Source organism: Hemiscyllium ocellatum, unplaced genomic scaffold, assembly GCF_020745735.1.
Source record: "Hemiscyllium ocellatum isolate sHemOce1 unplaced genomic scaffold, sHemOce1.pat.X.cur. scaffold_2859_pat_ctg1, whole genome shotgun sequence".
NCBI classification, from domain to species: domain Eukaryota; kingdom Metazoa; phylum Chordata; class Chondrichthyes; order Orectolobiformes; family Hemiscylliidae; genus Hemiscyllium; species Hemiscyllium ocellatum.
The window spans coordinates 20,203-35,349 of NW_026868230.1; the positions used below are offsets into that span (position 1 = coordinate 20,203).

The window sequence follows — 15,147 nt, forward strand, 5'->3', positions numbered from 1 at the left end:
ATTTCACCCTGCCAGCCAGCTTAGTATCATCAGCAAATTTGCTAATGTTATGGCTAATAGCATCTTGTAGATGGTTAAGATATATGGTAAAAAGCTGCGGTGCCAGTAGTGATCCCTGCGGTACCCCCCTGGCCACTGCCTGCCATTGGGAAAGGGAGGCGTGGAGGAGTGCGGAAGGATGAGAGAATGCAGGCTGCAGCCTGATGAAGCAGGGGGAGGGCTTGCAGTTGGCCTGCGTGGGGATGTGGGAGACTACAGGAGCCTGGTGGGCAAGGGCTGGCTGAAAGGCAGCTGGAGGGACGGAGGGAGGGAAGCACGCACAGAGGAGGAAGAGCAAAGAGAAAAGAGAAAAAAAAAACAAAGGGGATAAAGAGAAAGAGCAGCAAAGAAAATGTGGCTGGCCAGCACGCCTTGAAGTAGGGAGAAAAGGAAGGGGCCGGTGCCTACGGCCATACTAGTCTGAAAACGCCCGATCTCGTCTGATCTCGGAAGCTAAGCAGACTCAGGCCTGGTTAGTACTTGGATGGGAGACCGCCTGGGAATACCAGGTGCAGTAGGCTTTTTCCCCCAGCAGGGGCTGCTCAAGTCACCCCTCTGCACTTGTGTTGTGCCACGCAATGGAGCGGCAGGTTATTTTTGCTGCTGCTGCTGCTGCTGCTGTGCCGGCCATCAGTCGCCTGCAGGCACCAGACAGGGAGGGGAGGAGAGCGGAGCGCTGCCGAAATCAGCGAGAAAGACGGAAAGAAAGGGATTGGGGCTGCACGCTGTCTGCGGGTGGCAGTCAGGAAAGGAGGACAATAGGTGCAGGAGTTGGCCATTCTGCCTTTCGAGCCTGCACCACCATTCAATATGATCATGGCTGATCATCCTTAATCAGTATCCTGTTCCTGCCTTATCTCCGTAACCCTTGATTCCACTATCCTTGAGAGCTCTATGCAACTCTTTCTTAAATGAATCCAGAGACTGGGCCTCCACTGCCCTCTGGGGCAGAGCATTCCACACAGCCACCACTCTCTGGGTGAAGAAGTTTCTCCTCATCTCTGTCCTAAATGGTCTACCCCGTATTTTTAAGCAGTGTCCTCTGTTTCGGCACTCACCCAGCAGCGGAAACATGTTTCCTGCCGCCAGAGTGTCCAATCCTTTGATGATCTGAAATGTCTCAATCAGATCCCCTCTCAGTCTTCTAAACTCGAGGGTACACACAAGCCCAGTCGCTCCAGTCTTTCAGTGTAAGGTAATCCCGCCAGTCCAGGAATTGACCTGGTGAACCTACGCTGCATTCCCTCAATAGCCAGAATCAAATCTGGAGAGCAGAACTGCACACAGTACTCCAGGTGTGGTCTCACCAGGGCCCTGTACAGCTGCAAAAGAACCTCTTTGCTTCTATACTCCATCCCTCTTGTTATGAAGGCCAGCATGCTATTAGCCTTCTTCACTACCTGCTGTACCTGCATGCTTACCTTCATTGAGTGTGTACAGGAACCCCCAGATCTCTCTGTCCTGCCCCTTGACCTAAATTGATTCCATTTAGGTAGTAATCTGCCTTCCACCAAAGTGGGTAACCATTGATTTATCCACATTAAATTGCATCTGGCCACTCACCTAACTTGTCCAGGTCACCCTGTAATCTGCTAACATCCTGATGACATTTCACCCTGCCAGCCAGCTTAGTATCATCAGCAAATTTGCTAATGTTATGGCTAATAGCATCTTGTAGATGGTTAAGATATATGGTAAAAAGCTGCGGTGCCAGTAGTGATCCCTGCGGTACCCCCCTGGCCACTGCCTGCCATTGGGAAAGGGAGGCGTGGAGGAGTGCGGAAGGATGAGAGAATGCAGGCTGCAGCCTTATGAAGCAGGGGGAGGGCTTGCAGTTGGCCTGCGTGGGGATGTGGGAGACTACAGGAGCCTGGTGGGCAAGGGCTGGCTGAAAGGCAGCTGGAGGGACGGAGGGAGGGAAGCACGCACAGAGGAGGAAGAGCAAAGAGAAAAGAGAAAAAAAAAACAAAGGGGATAAAGAGAAAGAGCAGCAAAGAAAATGTGGCTGGCCAGCACGCCTTGAAGTAGGGAGAAAAGGAAGGGGCCGGTGCCTACGGCCATACTAGTCTGAAAACGCCCGATCTCGTCTGATCTCGGAAGCTAAGCAGACTCAGGCCTGGTTAGTACTTGGATGGGAGACCGCCTGGGAATACCAGGTGCAGTAGGCTTTTTCCGCCAGCAGGGCTGCTCAAGTCACCCCTCTGCACTTGTGTTGTGCCACGCAATGGAGCGGCAGGTTATTTTTGCTGCTGCTGCTGCTGCTGCTGCTGTGCCGGCCATCAGTCGCCTGCAGGCACCAGACAGGGAGGGGAGGAGAGCGGAGCGCTGCCGAAATCAGCGAGAAAGACGGAAAGAAAGGGATTGGGGCTGCACGCTGTCTGCGGTGGCAGTCAGGAAAGGAGGACAATAGGTGCAGGAGTTGGCCATTCTGCCTTTCGAGCCTGCACCACCATTCAATATGATCATGGCTGATCATCCTTAATCAGTATCCTGTTCCTGCCTTATCTCCGTAACCCTTGATTCCACTATCCTTGAGAGCTCTATGCAACTCTTTCTTAAATGAATCCAGAGACTGGGCCTCCACTGCCCTCTGGGGCAGAGCATTCCACACAGCCACCACTCTCTGGGTGAAGAAGTTTCTCCTCATCTCTGTCCTAAATGGTCTACCCCGTATTTTTAAGCAGTGTCCTCTGTTTCGGCACTCACCCAGCAGCGGAAACATGTTTCCTGCCGCCAGAGTGTCCAATCCTTTGATGATCTGAAATGTCTCAATCAGATCCCCTCTCAGTCTTCTAAACTCGAGGGTACACACAAGCCCAGTCGCTCCAGTCTTTCAGTGTAAGGTAATCCCGCCAGTCCAGGAATTGACCTGGTGAACCTACGCTGCATTCCCTCAATAGCCAGAATCAAATCTGGAGAGCAGAACTGCACACAGTACTCCAGGTGTGGTCTCACCAGGGCCCTGTACAGCTGCAAAAGAACCTCTTTGCTTCTATACTCCATCCCTCTTGTTATGAAGGCCAGCATGCTATTAGCCTTCTTCACTACCTGCTGTACCTGCATGCTTACCTTCATTGAGTGGTGTACAGGAACCCCCAGATCTCTCTGTCCTGCCCCTTGACCTAAATTGATTCCATTTAGGTAGTAATCTGCCTTCCACCAAAGTGGGTAACCATTGATTTATCCACATTAAATTGCATCTGGCCACTCACCTAACTTGTCCAGGTCACCCTGTAATCTGCTAACATCCTGATGACATTTCACCCTGCCAGCCAGCTTAGTATCATCAGCAAATTTGCTAATGTTATGGCTAATAGCATCTTGTAGATGGTTAAGATATATGGTAAAAAGCTGCGGTGCCAGTAGTGATCCCTGCGGTACCCCCCTGGCCACTGCCTGCCATTGGGAAAGGGAGGCGTGGAGGAGTGCGGAAGGATGAGAGAATGCAGGCTGCAGCCTGATGAAGCAGGGGAGGGCTTGCAGTTGGCCTGCGTGGGGATGTGGAGACTACAGGAGCCTGGTGGGCAAGGCTGGCTGAAAGGCAGCTGGAGGGACGGAGGGAGGGAAGCACGCACAGAGGAGGAAGAGCAAAGAGAAAAGAGAAAAAAAAAACAAAGGGGATAAAGAGAAAGAGCAGCAAAGAAAATGTGGCTGGCCAGCACGCCTTGAAGTAGGGAGAAAAGGAAGGGGCCGGTGCCTACGGCCATACTAGTCTGAAAACGCCCGATCTCGTCTGATCTCGGAAGCTAAGCAGACTCAGGCCTGGTTAGTACTTGGATGGGAGACCGCCTGGGAATACCAGGTGCAGTAGGCTTTTTCCGCCAGCAGGGCTGCTCAAGTCACCCCTCTGCACTTGTGTTGTGCCACGCAATGGAGCGGCAGGTTATTTTTGCTGCTGCTGCTGCTGCTGCTGCTGCTGTGCCGGCCATCAGTCGCCTGCAGGCACCAGACAGGGAGGGGAGGAGAGCGGAGCGCTGCCGAAATCAGCGAGAAAGACGGAAAGAAAGGGATTGGGGCTGCACGCTGTCTGCGGGTGGCAGTCAGGAAAGGAGGACAATAGGTGCAGGAGTTGGCCATTCTGCCTTTCGAGCCTGCACCACCATTCAATATGATCATGGCTGATCATCCTTAATCAGTATCCTGTTCCTGCCTTATCTCCGTAACCCTTGATTCCACTATCCTTGAGAGCTCTATGCAACTCTTTCTTAAATGAATCCAGAGACTGGGCCTCCACTGCCCTCTGGGGCAGAGCATTCCACACAGCCACCACTCTCTGGGTGAAGAAGTTTCTCCTCATCTCTGTCCTAAATGGTCTACCCCGTATTTTTAAGCAGTGTCCTCTGTTTCGGCACTCACCCAGCAGCGGAAACATGTTTCCTGCCGCCAGAGTGTCCAATCCTTTGATGATCTGAAATGTCTCAATCAGATCCCCTCTCAGTCTTCTAAACTCGAGGGTACACACAAGCCCAGTCGCTCCAGTCTTTCAGTGTAAGGTAATCCCGCCAGTCCAGGAATTGACCTGGTGAACCTACGCTGCATTCCCTCAATAGCCAGAATCAAATCTGGAGAGCAGAACTGCACACAGTACTCCAGGTGTGGTCTCACCAGGGCCCTGTACAGCTGCAAAAGAACCTCTTTGCTTCTATACTCCATCCCTCTTGTTATGAAGGCCAGCATGCTATTAGCCTTCTTCACTACCTGCTGTACCTGCATGCTTACCTTCATTGAGTGGTGTACAGGAACCCCCAGATCTCTCTGTCCTGCCCCTTGACCTAAATTGATTCCATTTAGGTAGTAATCTGCCTTCACCAAAGTGGGTAACCATTGATTTATCCACATTAAATTGCATCTGGCCACTCACCTAACTTGTCCAGGTCACCCTGTAATCTGCTAACATCCTGATGACATTTCACCCTGCCAGCCAGCTTAGTATCATCAGCAAATTTGCTAATGTTATGGCTAATAGCATCTTGTAGATGGTTAAGATATATGGTAAAAAGCTGCGGTGCCAGTAGTGATCCCTGCGGTACCCCCCTGGCCACTGCCTGCCATTGGGAAAGGGAGGCGTGGAGGAGTGCGGAAGGATGAGAGAATGCAGGCTGCAGCCTGATGAAGCAGGGGGAGGGCTTGCAGTTGGCCTGCGTGGGGATGTGGGAGACTACAGGAGCCTGGTGGGCAAGGGCTGGCTGAAAGGCAGCTGGAGGGACGGAGGGAGGGAAGCACGCACAGAGGAGGAAGAGCAAAGAGAAAAGAGAAAAAAAAAACAAAGGGGATAAAGAGAAAGAGCAGCAAAGAAAATGTGGCTGGCCAGCACGCCTTGAAGTAGGGAGAAAAGGAAGGGGCCGGTGCCTACGGCCATACTAGTCTGAAAACGCCCGATCTCGTCTGATCTCGGAAGCTAAGCAGACTCAGGCCTGGTTAGTACTTGGATGGAGACCGCCTGGGAATACCAGGTGCAGTAGGCTTTTTCCGCCAGCAGGGGCTGCTCAAGTCACCCCTCTGCACTTGTGTTGTGCCACGCAATGGAGCGGCAGGTTATTTTTGCTGCTGCTGCTGCTGCTGCTGCTGCTGTGCCGGCCATCAGTCGCCTGCAGGCACCAGACAGGGAGGGGAGGAGAGCGGAGCGCTGCCGAAATCAGCGAGAAAGACGGAAAGAAAGGGATTGGGGCTGCACGCTGTCTGCGGGTGGCAGTCAGGAAAGGAGGACAATAGGTGCAGGAGTTGGCCATTCTGCCTTTCGAGCCTGCACCACCATTCAATATGATCATGGCTGATCATCCTTAATCAGTATCCTGTTCCTGCCTTATCTCCGTAACCCTTGATTCCACTATCCTTGAGAGCTCTATGCAACTCTTTCTTAAATGAATCCAGAGACTGGGCCTCCACTGCCCTCTGGGGCAGAGCATTCCACACAGCCACCACTCTCTGGGTGAAGAAGTTTCTCCTCATCTCTGTCCTAAATGGTCTACCCCGTATTTTTAAGCAGTGTCCTCTGTTTCGGCACTCACCCAGCAGCGGAAACATGTTTCCTGCCGCCAGAGTGTCCAATCCTTTGATGATCTGAAATGTCTCAATCAGATCCCCTCTCAGTCTTCTAAACTCGAGGGTACACACAAGCCCAGTCGCTCCAGTCTTTCAGTGTAAGGTAATCCCGCCAGTCCAGGAATTGACCTGGTGAACCTACGCTGCATTCCCTCAATAGCCAGAATCAAATCTGGAGAGCAGAACTGCACACAGTACTCCAGGTGTGGTCTCACCAGGGCCCTGTACAGCTGCAAAAGAACCTCTTTGCTTCTATACTCCATCCCTCTTGTTATGAAGGCCAGCATGCTATTAGCCTTCTTCACTACCTGCTGTACCTGCATGCTTACCTTCATTGAGTGGTGTACAGGAACCCCCAGATCTCTCTGTCCTGCCCCTTGACCTAAATTGATTCCATTTAGGTAGTAATCTGCCTTCCACCAAAGTGGGTAACCATTGATTTATCCACATTAAATTGCATCTGGCCACTCACCTAACTTGTCCAGGTCACCCTGTAATCTGCTAACATCCTGATGACATTTCACCCTGCCAGCCAGCTTAGTATCATCAGCAAATTTGCTAATGTTATGGCTAATAGCATCTTGTAGATGGTTAAGATATATGGTAAAAAGCTGCGGTGCCAGTAGTGATCCCTGCGGTACCCCCCTGGCCACTGCCTGCCATTGGGAAAGGGAGGCGTGGAGGAGTGCGGAAGGATGAGAGAATGCAGGCTGCAGCCTATGAAGCAGGGGGAGGGCTTGCAGTTGGCCTGCGTGGGGATGTGGGAGACTACAGGAGCCTGGTGGGCAAGGGCTGGCTGAAAGGCAGCTGGAGGGACGGAGGGAGGGAAGCACGCACAGAGGAGGAAGAGCAAAGAGAAAAGAGAAAAAAAAAACAAAGGGGATAAAGAGAAAGAGCAGCAAAGAAAATGTGGCTGGCCAGCACGCCTTGAAGTAGGGAGAAAAGGAAGGGCCGGTGCCTACGGCCATACTAGTCTGAAAACGCCCGATCTCGTCTGATCTCGGAAGCTAAGCAGACTCAGGCCTGGTTAGTACTTGGATGGGAGACCGCCTGGGAATACCAGGTGCAGTAGGCTTTTTCCGCCAGCAGGGGCTGCTCAAGTCACCCCTCTGCACTTGTGTTGTGCCACGCAATGGAGCGGCAGGTTATTTTTGCTGCTGCTGCTGCTGCTGCTGTGCCGGCCATCAGTCGCCTGCAGGCACCAGACAGGGAGGGGAGGAGAGCGGAGCGCTGCCGAAATCAGCGAGAAAGACGGAAAGAAAGGGATTGGGGCTGCACGCTGTCTGCGGGTGGCAGTCAGGAAAGGAGGACAATAGGTGCAGGAGTTGGCCATTCTGCCTTTCGAGCCTGCACCACCATTCAATATGATCATGGCTGATCATCCTTAATCAGTATCCTGTTCCTGCCTTATCTCCGTAACCCTTGATTCCACTATCCTTGAGAGCTCTATGCAACTCTTTCTTAAATGAATCCAGAGACTGGGCCTCCACTGCCCTCTGGGGCAGAGCATTCCACACAGCCACCACTCTCTGGGTGAAGAAGTTTCTCCTCATCTCTGTCCTAAATGGTCTACCCCGTATTTTTAAGCAGTGTCCTCTGTTTCGGCACTCACCCAGCAGCGGAAACATGTTTCCTGCCGCCAGAGTGTCCAATCCTTTGATGATCTGAAATGTCTCAATCAGATCCCCTCTCAGTCTTCTAAACTCGAGGGTACACACAAGCCCAGTCGCTCCAGTCTTTCAGTGTAAGGTAATCCCGCCAGTCCAGGAATTGACCTGGTGAACCTACGCTGCATTCCCTCAATAGCCAGAATCAAATCTGGAGAGCAGAACTGCACACAGTACTCCAGGTGTGGTCTCACCAGGGCCCTGTACAGCTGCAAAAGAACCTCTTTGCTTCTATACTCCATCCCTCTTGTTATGAAGGCCAGCATGCTATTAGCCTTCTTCACTACCTGCTGTACCTGCATGCTTACCTTCATTGAGTGGTGTACAGGAACCCCCAGATCTCTCTGTCCTGCCCCTTGACCTAAATTGATTCCATTTAGGTAGTAATCTGCCTTCCACCAAAGTGGGTAACCATTGATTTATCCACATTAAATTGCATCTGGCCACTCACCTAACTTGTCCAGGTCACCCTGTAATCTGCTAACATCCTGATGACATTTCACCCTGCCAGCCAGCTTAGTATCATCAGCAAATTTGCTAATGTTATGGCTAATAGCATCTTGTAGATGGTTAAGATATATGGTAAAAAGCTGCGGTGCCAGTAGTGATCCCTGCGGTACCCCCCTGGCCACTGCCTGCCATTGGGAAAGGGAGGCGTGGAGGAGTGCGGAAGGATGAGAGAATGCAGGCTGCAGCCTGATGAAGCAGGGAGGGCTTGCAGTTGGCCTGCGTGGGGATGTGGGAGACTACAGGAGCCTGGTGGGCAAGGGCTGGCTGAAAGGCAGCTGGAGGGACGGAGGGAGGGAAGCACGCACAGAGGAGGAAGAGCAAAGAGAAAAGAGAAAAAAAACAAAGGGGATAAAGAGAAAGAGCAGCAAAGAAAATGTGGCTGGCCAGCACGCCTTGAAGTAGGGAGAAAAGGAAGGGGCCGGTGCCTACGGCCATACTAGTCTGAAAACGATCCTGATCTCGGAAGCTAAGCAGACTCAGGCCTGGTTAGTACTTGGATGGGAGACCGCCTGGGAATACCAGGTGCAGTAGGCTTTTTCCGCCAGCAGGGGCTGCTCAAGTCACCCCTCTGCACTTGTGTTGTGCCACGCAATGGAGCGGCAGGTTATTTTTGCTGCTGCTGCTGCTGCTGCTGTGCCGGCCATCAGTCGCCTGCAGGCACCAGACAGGGAGGGGAGGAGAGCGGAGCGCTGCCGAAATCAGCGAGAAAGACGGAAAGAAAGGGATTGGGGCTGCACGCTGTCTGCGGGTGGCAGTCAGGAAAGGAGGACAATAGGTGCAGGAGTTGGCCATTCTGCCTTTCGAGCCTGCACCACCATTCAATATGATCATGGCTGATCATCCTTAATCAGTATCCTGTTCCTGCCTTATCTCCGTAACCCTTGATTCCACTATCCTTGAGAGCTCTATGCAACTCTTTCTTAAATGAATCCAGAGACTGGGCCTCCACTGCCCTCTGGGGCAGAGCATTCCACACAGCCACCACTCTCTGGGTGAAGAAGTTTCTCCTCATCTCTGTCCTAAATGGTCTACCCCGTATTTTTAAGCAGTGTCCTCTGTTTCGGCACTCACCCAGCAGCGGAAACATGTTTCCTGCCGCCAGAGTGTCCAATCCTTTGATGATCTGAAATGTCTCAATCAGATCCCCTCTCAGTCTTCTAAACTCGAGGGTACACACAAGCCCAGTCGCTCCAGTCTTTCAGTGTAAGGTAATCCCGCCAGTCCAGGAATTGACCTGGTGAACCTACGCTGCATTCCCTCAATAGCCAGAATCAAATCTGGAGAGCAGAACTGCACACAGTACTCCAGGTGTGGTCTCACCAGGGCCCTGTACAGCTGCAAAAGAACCTCTTTGCTTCTATACTCCATCCCTCTTGTTATGAAGGCCAGCATGCTATTAGCCTTCTTCACTACCTGCTGTACCTGCATGCTTACCTTCATTGAGTGGTGTACAGGAACCCCCAGATCTCTCTGTCCTGCCCCTTGACCTAAATTGATTCCATTTAGGTAGTAATCTGCCTTCCACCAAAGTGGGTAACCATTGATTTATCCACATTAAATTGCATCTGGCCACTCACCTAACTTGTCCAGGTCACCCTGTAATCTGCTAACATCCTGATGACATTTCACCCTGCCAGCCAGCTTAGTATCATCAGCAAATTTGCTAATGTTATGGCTAATAGCATCTTGTAGATGGTTAAGATATATGGTAAAAAGCTGCGGTGCCAGTAGTGATCCCTGCGGTACCCCCCTGGCCACTGCCTGCCATTGGGAAAGGGAGGCGTGGAGGAGTGCGGAAGGATGAGAGAATGCAGGCTGCAGCCTGATGAAGCAGGGGGAGGGCTTGCAGTTGGCCTGCGTGGGGATGTGGGAGACTACAGGAGCCTGGTGGGCAAGGGCTGGCTGAAAGGCAGCTGGAGGGACGGAGGGAGGGAAGCACGCACAGAGGAGGAAGAGCAAAGAGAAAAGAGAAAAAAAAAACAAAGGGGATAAAGAGAAAGAGCAGCAAAGAAAATGTGGCTGGCCAGCACGCCTTGAAGTAGGGAGAAAAGGAAGGGGCCGGTGCCTACGGCCATACTAGTCTGAAAACGCCCGATCTCGTCTGATCTCGGAAGCTAAGCAGACTCAGGCCTGGTTAGTACTTGGATGGGAGACCGCCTGGGAATACCAGGTGCAGTAGGCTTTTTCCGCCAGCAGGGGCTGCTCAAGTCACCCCTCTGCACTTGTGTTGTGCCACGCAATGGAGCGGCAGGTTATTTTTGCTGCTGCTGCTGCTGCTGCTGTGCCGGCCATCAGTCGCCTGCAGGCACCAGACAGGGAGGGGAGGAGAGCGGAGCGCTGCCGAAATCAGCGAGAAAGACGGAAAGAAAGGGATTGGGGCTGCACGCTGTCTGCGGGTGGCAGTCAGGAAAGGAGGACAATAGGTGCAGGAGTTGGCCATTCTGCCTTTCGAGCCTGCACCACCATTCAATATGATCATGGCTGATCATCCTTAATCAGTATCCTGTTCCTGCCTTATCTCCGTAACCCTTGATTCCACTATCCTTGAGAGCTCTATGCAACTCTTTCTTAAATGAATCCAGAGACTGGGCCTCCACTGCCCTCTGGGGCAGAGCATTCCACACAGCCACCACTCTCTGGGTGAAGAAGTTTCTCCTCATCTCTGTCCTAAATGGTCTACCCCGTATTTTTAAGCAGTGTCCTCTGTTTCGGCACTCACCCAGCAGCGGAAACATGTTTCCTGCCGCCAGAGTGTCCAATCCTTTGATGATCTGAAATGTCTCAATCAGATCCCCTCTCAGTCTTCTAAACTCGAGGGTACACACAAGCCCAGTCGCTCCAGTCTTTCAGTGTAAGGTAATCCCGCCAGTCCAGGAATTGACCTGGTGAACCTACGCTGCATTCCCTCAATAGCCAGAATCAAATCTGGAGAGCAGAACTGCACACAGTACTCCAGGTGTGGTCTCACCAGGGCCCTGTACAGCTGCAAAAGAACCTCTTTGCTTCTATACTCCATCCCTCTTGTTATGAAGGCCAGCATGCTATTAGCCTTCTTCACTACCTGCTGTACCTGCATGCTTACCTTCATTGAGTGGTGTACAGGAACCCCCAGATCTCTCTGTCCTGCCCCTTGACCTAAATTGATTCCATTTAGGTAGTAATCTGCCTTCCACCAAAGTGGGTAACCATTGATTTATCCACATTAAATTGCATCTGGCCACTCACCTAACTTGTCCAGGTCACCCTGTAATCTGCTAACATCCTGATGACATTTCACCCTGCCAGCCAGCTTAGTATCATCAGCAAATTTGCTAATGTTATGGCTAATAGCATCTTGTAGATGGTTAAGATATATGGTAAAAAGCTGCGGTGCCAGTAGTGATCCCTGCGGTACCCCCTGGCCACTGCCTGCCATTGGGAAAGGGAGGCGTGGAGGAGTGCGGAAGGATGAGAGAATGCAGGCTGCAGCCTGATGAAGCAGGGGGAGGGCTTGCAGTTGGCCTGCGTGGGGATGTGGGAGACTACAGGAGCCTGGTGGGCAAGGGCTGGCTGAAAGGCAGCTGGAGGGACGGAGGGAGGGAAGCACGCACAGAGGAGGAAGAGCAAAGAGAAAAGAGAAAAAAAAAACAAAGGGGATAAAGAGAAAGAGCAGCAAAGAAAATGTGGCTGGCCAGCACGCCTTGAAGTAGGGAGAAAAGGAAGGGGCCGGTGCCTACGGCCATACTAGTCTGAAAACGCCCGATCTCGTCTGATCTCGGAAACTAAGCAGACTCAGGCCTGGTTAGTACTTGGATGGGAGACCGCCTGGGAATACCAGGTGCAGTAGGCTTTTTCCGCCAGCAGGGGCTGCTCAAGTCACCCCTCTGCACTTGTGTTGTGCCACGCAATGGAGCGGCAGGTTATTTTTGCTGCTGCTGCTGCTGCTGCTGCTGCTGCTGTGCCGGCCATCAGTCGCCTGCAGGCACCAGACAGGGAGGGGAGGAGAGCGGAGCGCTGCCGAAATCAGCGAGAAAGACGGAAAGAAAGGGATTGGGGCTGCACGCTGTCTGCGGGTGGCAGTCAGGAAAGGAGGACAATAGGTGCAGGAGTTGGCCATTCTGCCTTTCGAGCCTGCACCACCATTCAATATGATCATGGCTGATCATCCTTAATCAGTATCCTGTTCCTGCCTTATCTCCGTAACCCTTGATTCCACTATCCTTGAGAGCTCTATGCAACTCTTTCTTAAATGAATCCAGAGACTGGGCCTCCACTGCCCTCTGGGGCAGAGCATTCCACACAGCCACCACTCTCTGGGTGAAGAAGTTTCTCCTCATCTCTGTCCTAAATGGTCTACCCCGTATTTTTAAGCAGTGTCCTCTGTTTCGGCACTCACCCAGCAGCGGAAACATGTTTCCTGCCGCCAGAGTGTCCAATCCTTTGATGATCTGAAATGTCTCAATCAGATCCCCTCTCAGTCTTCTAAACTCGAGGGTACACACAAGCCCAGTCGCTCCAGTCTTTCAGTGTAAGGTAATCCCGCCAGTCCAGGAATTGACCTGGTGAACCTACGCTGCATTCCCTCAATAGCCAGAATCAAATCTGGAGAGCAGAACTGCACACAGTACTCCAGGTGTGGTCTCACCAGGGCCCTGTACAGCTGCAAAAGAACCTCTTTGCTTCTATACTCCATCCCTCTTGTTATGAAGGCCAGCATGCTATTAGCCTTCTTCACTACCTGCTGTACCTGCATGCTTACCTTCATTGAGTGGTGTACAGGAACCCCCAGATCTCTCTGTCCTGCCCCTTGACCTAAATTGATTCCATTTAGGTAGTAATCTGCCTTCCACCAAAGTGGGTAACCATTGATTTATCCACATTAAATTGCATCTGGCCACTCACCTAACTTGTCCAGGTCACCCTGTAATCTGCTAACATCCTGATGACATTTCACCCTGCCAGCCAGCTTAGTATCATCAGCAAATTTGCTAATGTTATGGCTAATAGCATCTTGTAGATGGTTAAGATATATGGTAAAAAGCTGCGGTGCCAGTAGTGATCCCTGCGGTACCCCCCTGGCCACTGCCTGCCATTGGGAAAGGGAGGCGTGGAGGAGTGCGGAAGGATGAGAGAATGCAGGCTGCAGCCTTATGAAGCAGGGGGAGGGCTTGCAGTTGGCCTGCGTGGGGATGTGGGAGACTACAGGAGCCTGGTGGGCAAGGGCTGGCTGAAAGGCAGCTGGAGGGACGGAGGGAGGGAAGCACGCACAGAGGAGGAAGAGCAAAGAGAAAAGAGAAAAAAAAAACAAAGGGGATAAAGAGAAAGAGCAGCAAAGAAAATGTGGCTGGCCAGCACGCCTTGAAGTAGGGAGAAAAGGAAGGGGCCGGTGCCTACGGCCATACTAGTCTGAAAACGCCCGATCTCGTCTGATCTCGGAAGCTAAGCAGACTCAGGCCTGGTTAGTACTTGGATGGGAGACCGCCTGGGAATACCAGGTGCAGTAGGCTTTTTCCGCCAGCAGGGGCTGCTCAAGTCACCCCTCTGCACTTGTGTTGTGCCACGCAATGGAGCGGCAGGTTATTTTTGCTGCTGCTGCTGCTGCTGCTGCCCATCAGTCGCCTGCAGGCACCAGACAGGGAGGGGAGGAGAGCGGAGCGCTGCCGAAATCAGCGAGAAAGACGGAAAGAAAGGGATTGGGGCTGCACGCTGTCTGCGGGTGGCAGTCAGGAAAGGAGGACAATAGGTGCAGGAGTTGGCCATTCTGCCTTTCGAGCCTGCACCACCATTCAATATGATCATGGCTGATCATCCTTAATCAGTATCCTGTTCCTGCCTTATCTCCGTAACCCTTGATTCCACTATCCTTGAGAGCTCTATGCAACTCTTTCTTAAATGAATCCAGAGACTGGGCCTCCACTGCCCTCTGGGGCAGAGCATTCCACACAGCCACCACTCTCTGGGTGAAGAAGTTTCTCCTCATCTCTGTCCTAAATGGTCTACCCCGTATTTTTAAGCAGTGTCCTCTGTTTCGGCACTCACCCAGCAGCGGAAACATGTTTCCTGCCGCCAGAGTGTCCAATCCTTTGATGATCTGAAATGTCTCAATCAGATCCCCTCTCAGTCTTCTAAACTCGAGGGTACACACAAGCCCAGTCGCTCCAGTCTTTCAGTGTAAGGTAATCCCGCCAGTCCAGGAATTGACCTGGTGAACCTACGCTGCATTCCCTCAATAGCCAGAATCAAATCTGGAGAGCAGAACTGCACACAGTACTCCAGGTGTGGTCTCACCAGGGCCCTGTACAGCTGCAAAAGAACCTCTTTGCTTCTATACTCCATCCCTCTTGTTATGAAGGCCAGCATGCTATTAGCCTTCTTCACTACCTGCTGTACCTGCATGCTTACCTTCATTGAGTGGTGTACAGGAACCCCCAGATCTCTCTGTCCTGCCCCTTGACCTAAATTGATTCCATTTAGGTAGTAATCTGCCTTCCACCAAAGTGGGTAACCATTGATTTATCCACATTAAATTGCATCTGGCCACTCACCTAACTTGTCCAGGTCACCCTGTAATCTGCTAACATCCTGATGACATTTCACCCTGCCAGCCAGCTTAGTATCATCAGCAAATTTGCTAATGTTATGGCTAATAGCATCTTGTAGATGGTTAAGATATATGGTAAAAAGCTGCGGTGCCAGTAGTGATCCCTGCGGTACCCCCCTGGCCACTGCCTGCCATTGGGAAAGGGAGGCGTGGAGGAGTGCGGAAGGATGAGAGAATGCAGGCTGCAGCCTGATGAAGCAGGGGGAGGGCTTGCAGTTGGCCTGCGTGGGGATGTGGGAGACTACAGGAGCCTGGTGGGCAAGGGCTGGCTGAAAGGCAGCTGGAGGGACGGAGGGAGGGAAGCACGCA

At 52.1% G+C, this 15,147-nt stretch overlaps 8 non-coding genes and 1 pseudogene across 8 annotated transcripts; all 9 read left to right on the top strand.

The window, feature by feature from the left end:
- The first annotated feature begins 441 nt into the window (after positions 1 to 441).
- LOC132812625 (5S ribosomal RNA) lies at positions 442 to 560 on the top strand. The gene has a single exon (XR_009643726.1). It is a non-coding gene; the product is annotated as a 5S ribosomal RNA (ribosomal RNA).
- Positions 561 to 2,088: 1,528 nt separating this feature from the next.
- LOC132812626 (5S ribosomal RNA) lies at positions 2,089 to 2,207 on the top strand. The gene has a single exon (XR_009643727.1). It is a non-coding gene; the product is annotated as a 5S ribosomal RNA (ribosomal RNA).
- Positions 2,208 to 3,734: 1,527 nt separating this feature from the next.
- LOC132812627 (5S ribosomal RNA) lies at positions 3,735 to 3,853 on the top strand. The gene has a single exon (XR_009643728.1). It is a non-coding gene; the product is annotated as a 5S ribosomal RNA (ribosomal RNA).
- A 1,533-nt stretch (positions 3,854 to 5,386) lies between these two features.
- LOC132812646 (5S ribosomal RNA) lies at positions 5,387 to 5,504 on the top strand. Its single transcript, XR_009643747.1, has one exon. It is a non-coding gene; the product is annotated as a 5S ribosomal RNA (ribosomal RNA).
- A 1,533-nt stretch (positions 5,505 to 7,037) lies between these two features.
- On the top strand, positions 7,038 to 7,156 carry LOC132812628 (5S ribosomal RNA). Its single transcript, XR_009643729.1, has one exon. It is a non-coding gene; the product is annotated as a 5S ribosomal RNA (ribosomal RNA).
- Positions 7,157 to 8,681: 1,525 nt separating this feature from the next.
- LOC132812654 (5S ribosomal RNA) lies at positions 8,682 to 8,792 on the top strand (annotated as a pseudogene).
- Positions 8,793 to 10,321: 1,529 nt separating this feature from the next.
- LOC132812629 (5S ribosomal RNA) lies at positions 10,322 to 10,440 on the top strand. The gene has a single exon (XR_009643730.1). It is a non-coding gene; the product is annotated as a 5S ribosomal RNA (ribosomal RNA).
- Positions 10,441 to 11,968: 1,528 nt separating this feature from the next.
- Positions 11,969 to 12,087, top strand: LOC132812643 (5S ribosomal RNA). The gene has a single exon (XR_009643744.1). It is a non-coding gene; the product is annotated as a 5S ribosomal RNA (ribosomal RNA).
- Positions 12,088 to 13,625: 1,538 nt separating this feature from the next.
- Positions 13,626 to 13,744, top strand: LOC132812630 (5S ribosomal RNA). The gene has a single exon (XR_009643731.1). It is a non-coding gene; the product is annotated as a 5S ribosomal RNA (ribosomal RNA).
- The last annotated feature ends 1,403 nt before the right edge of the window (positions 13,745 to 15,147 follow it).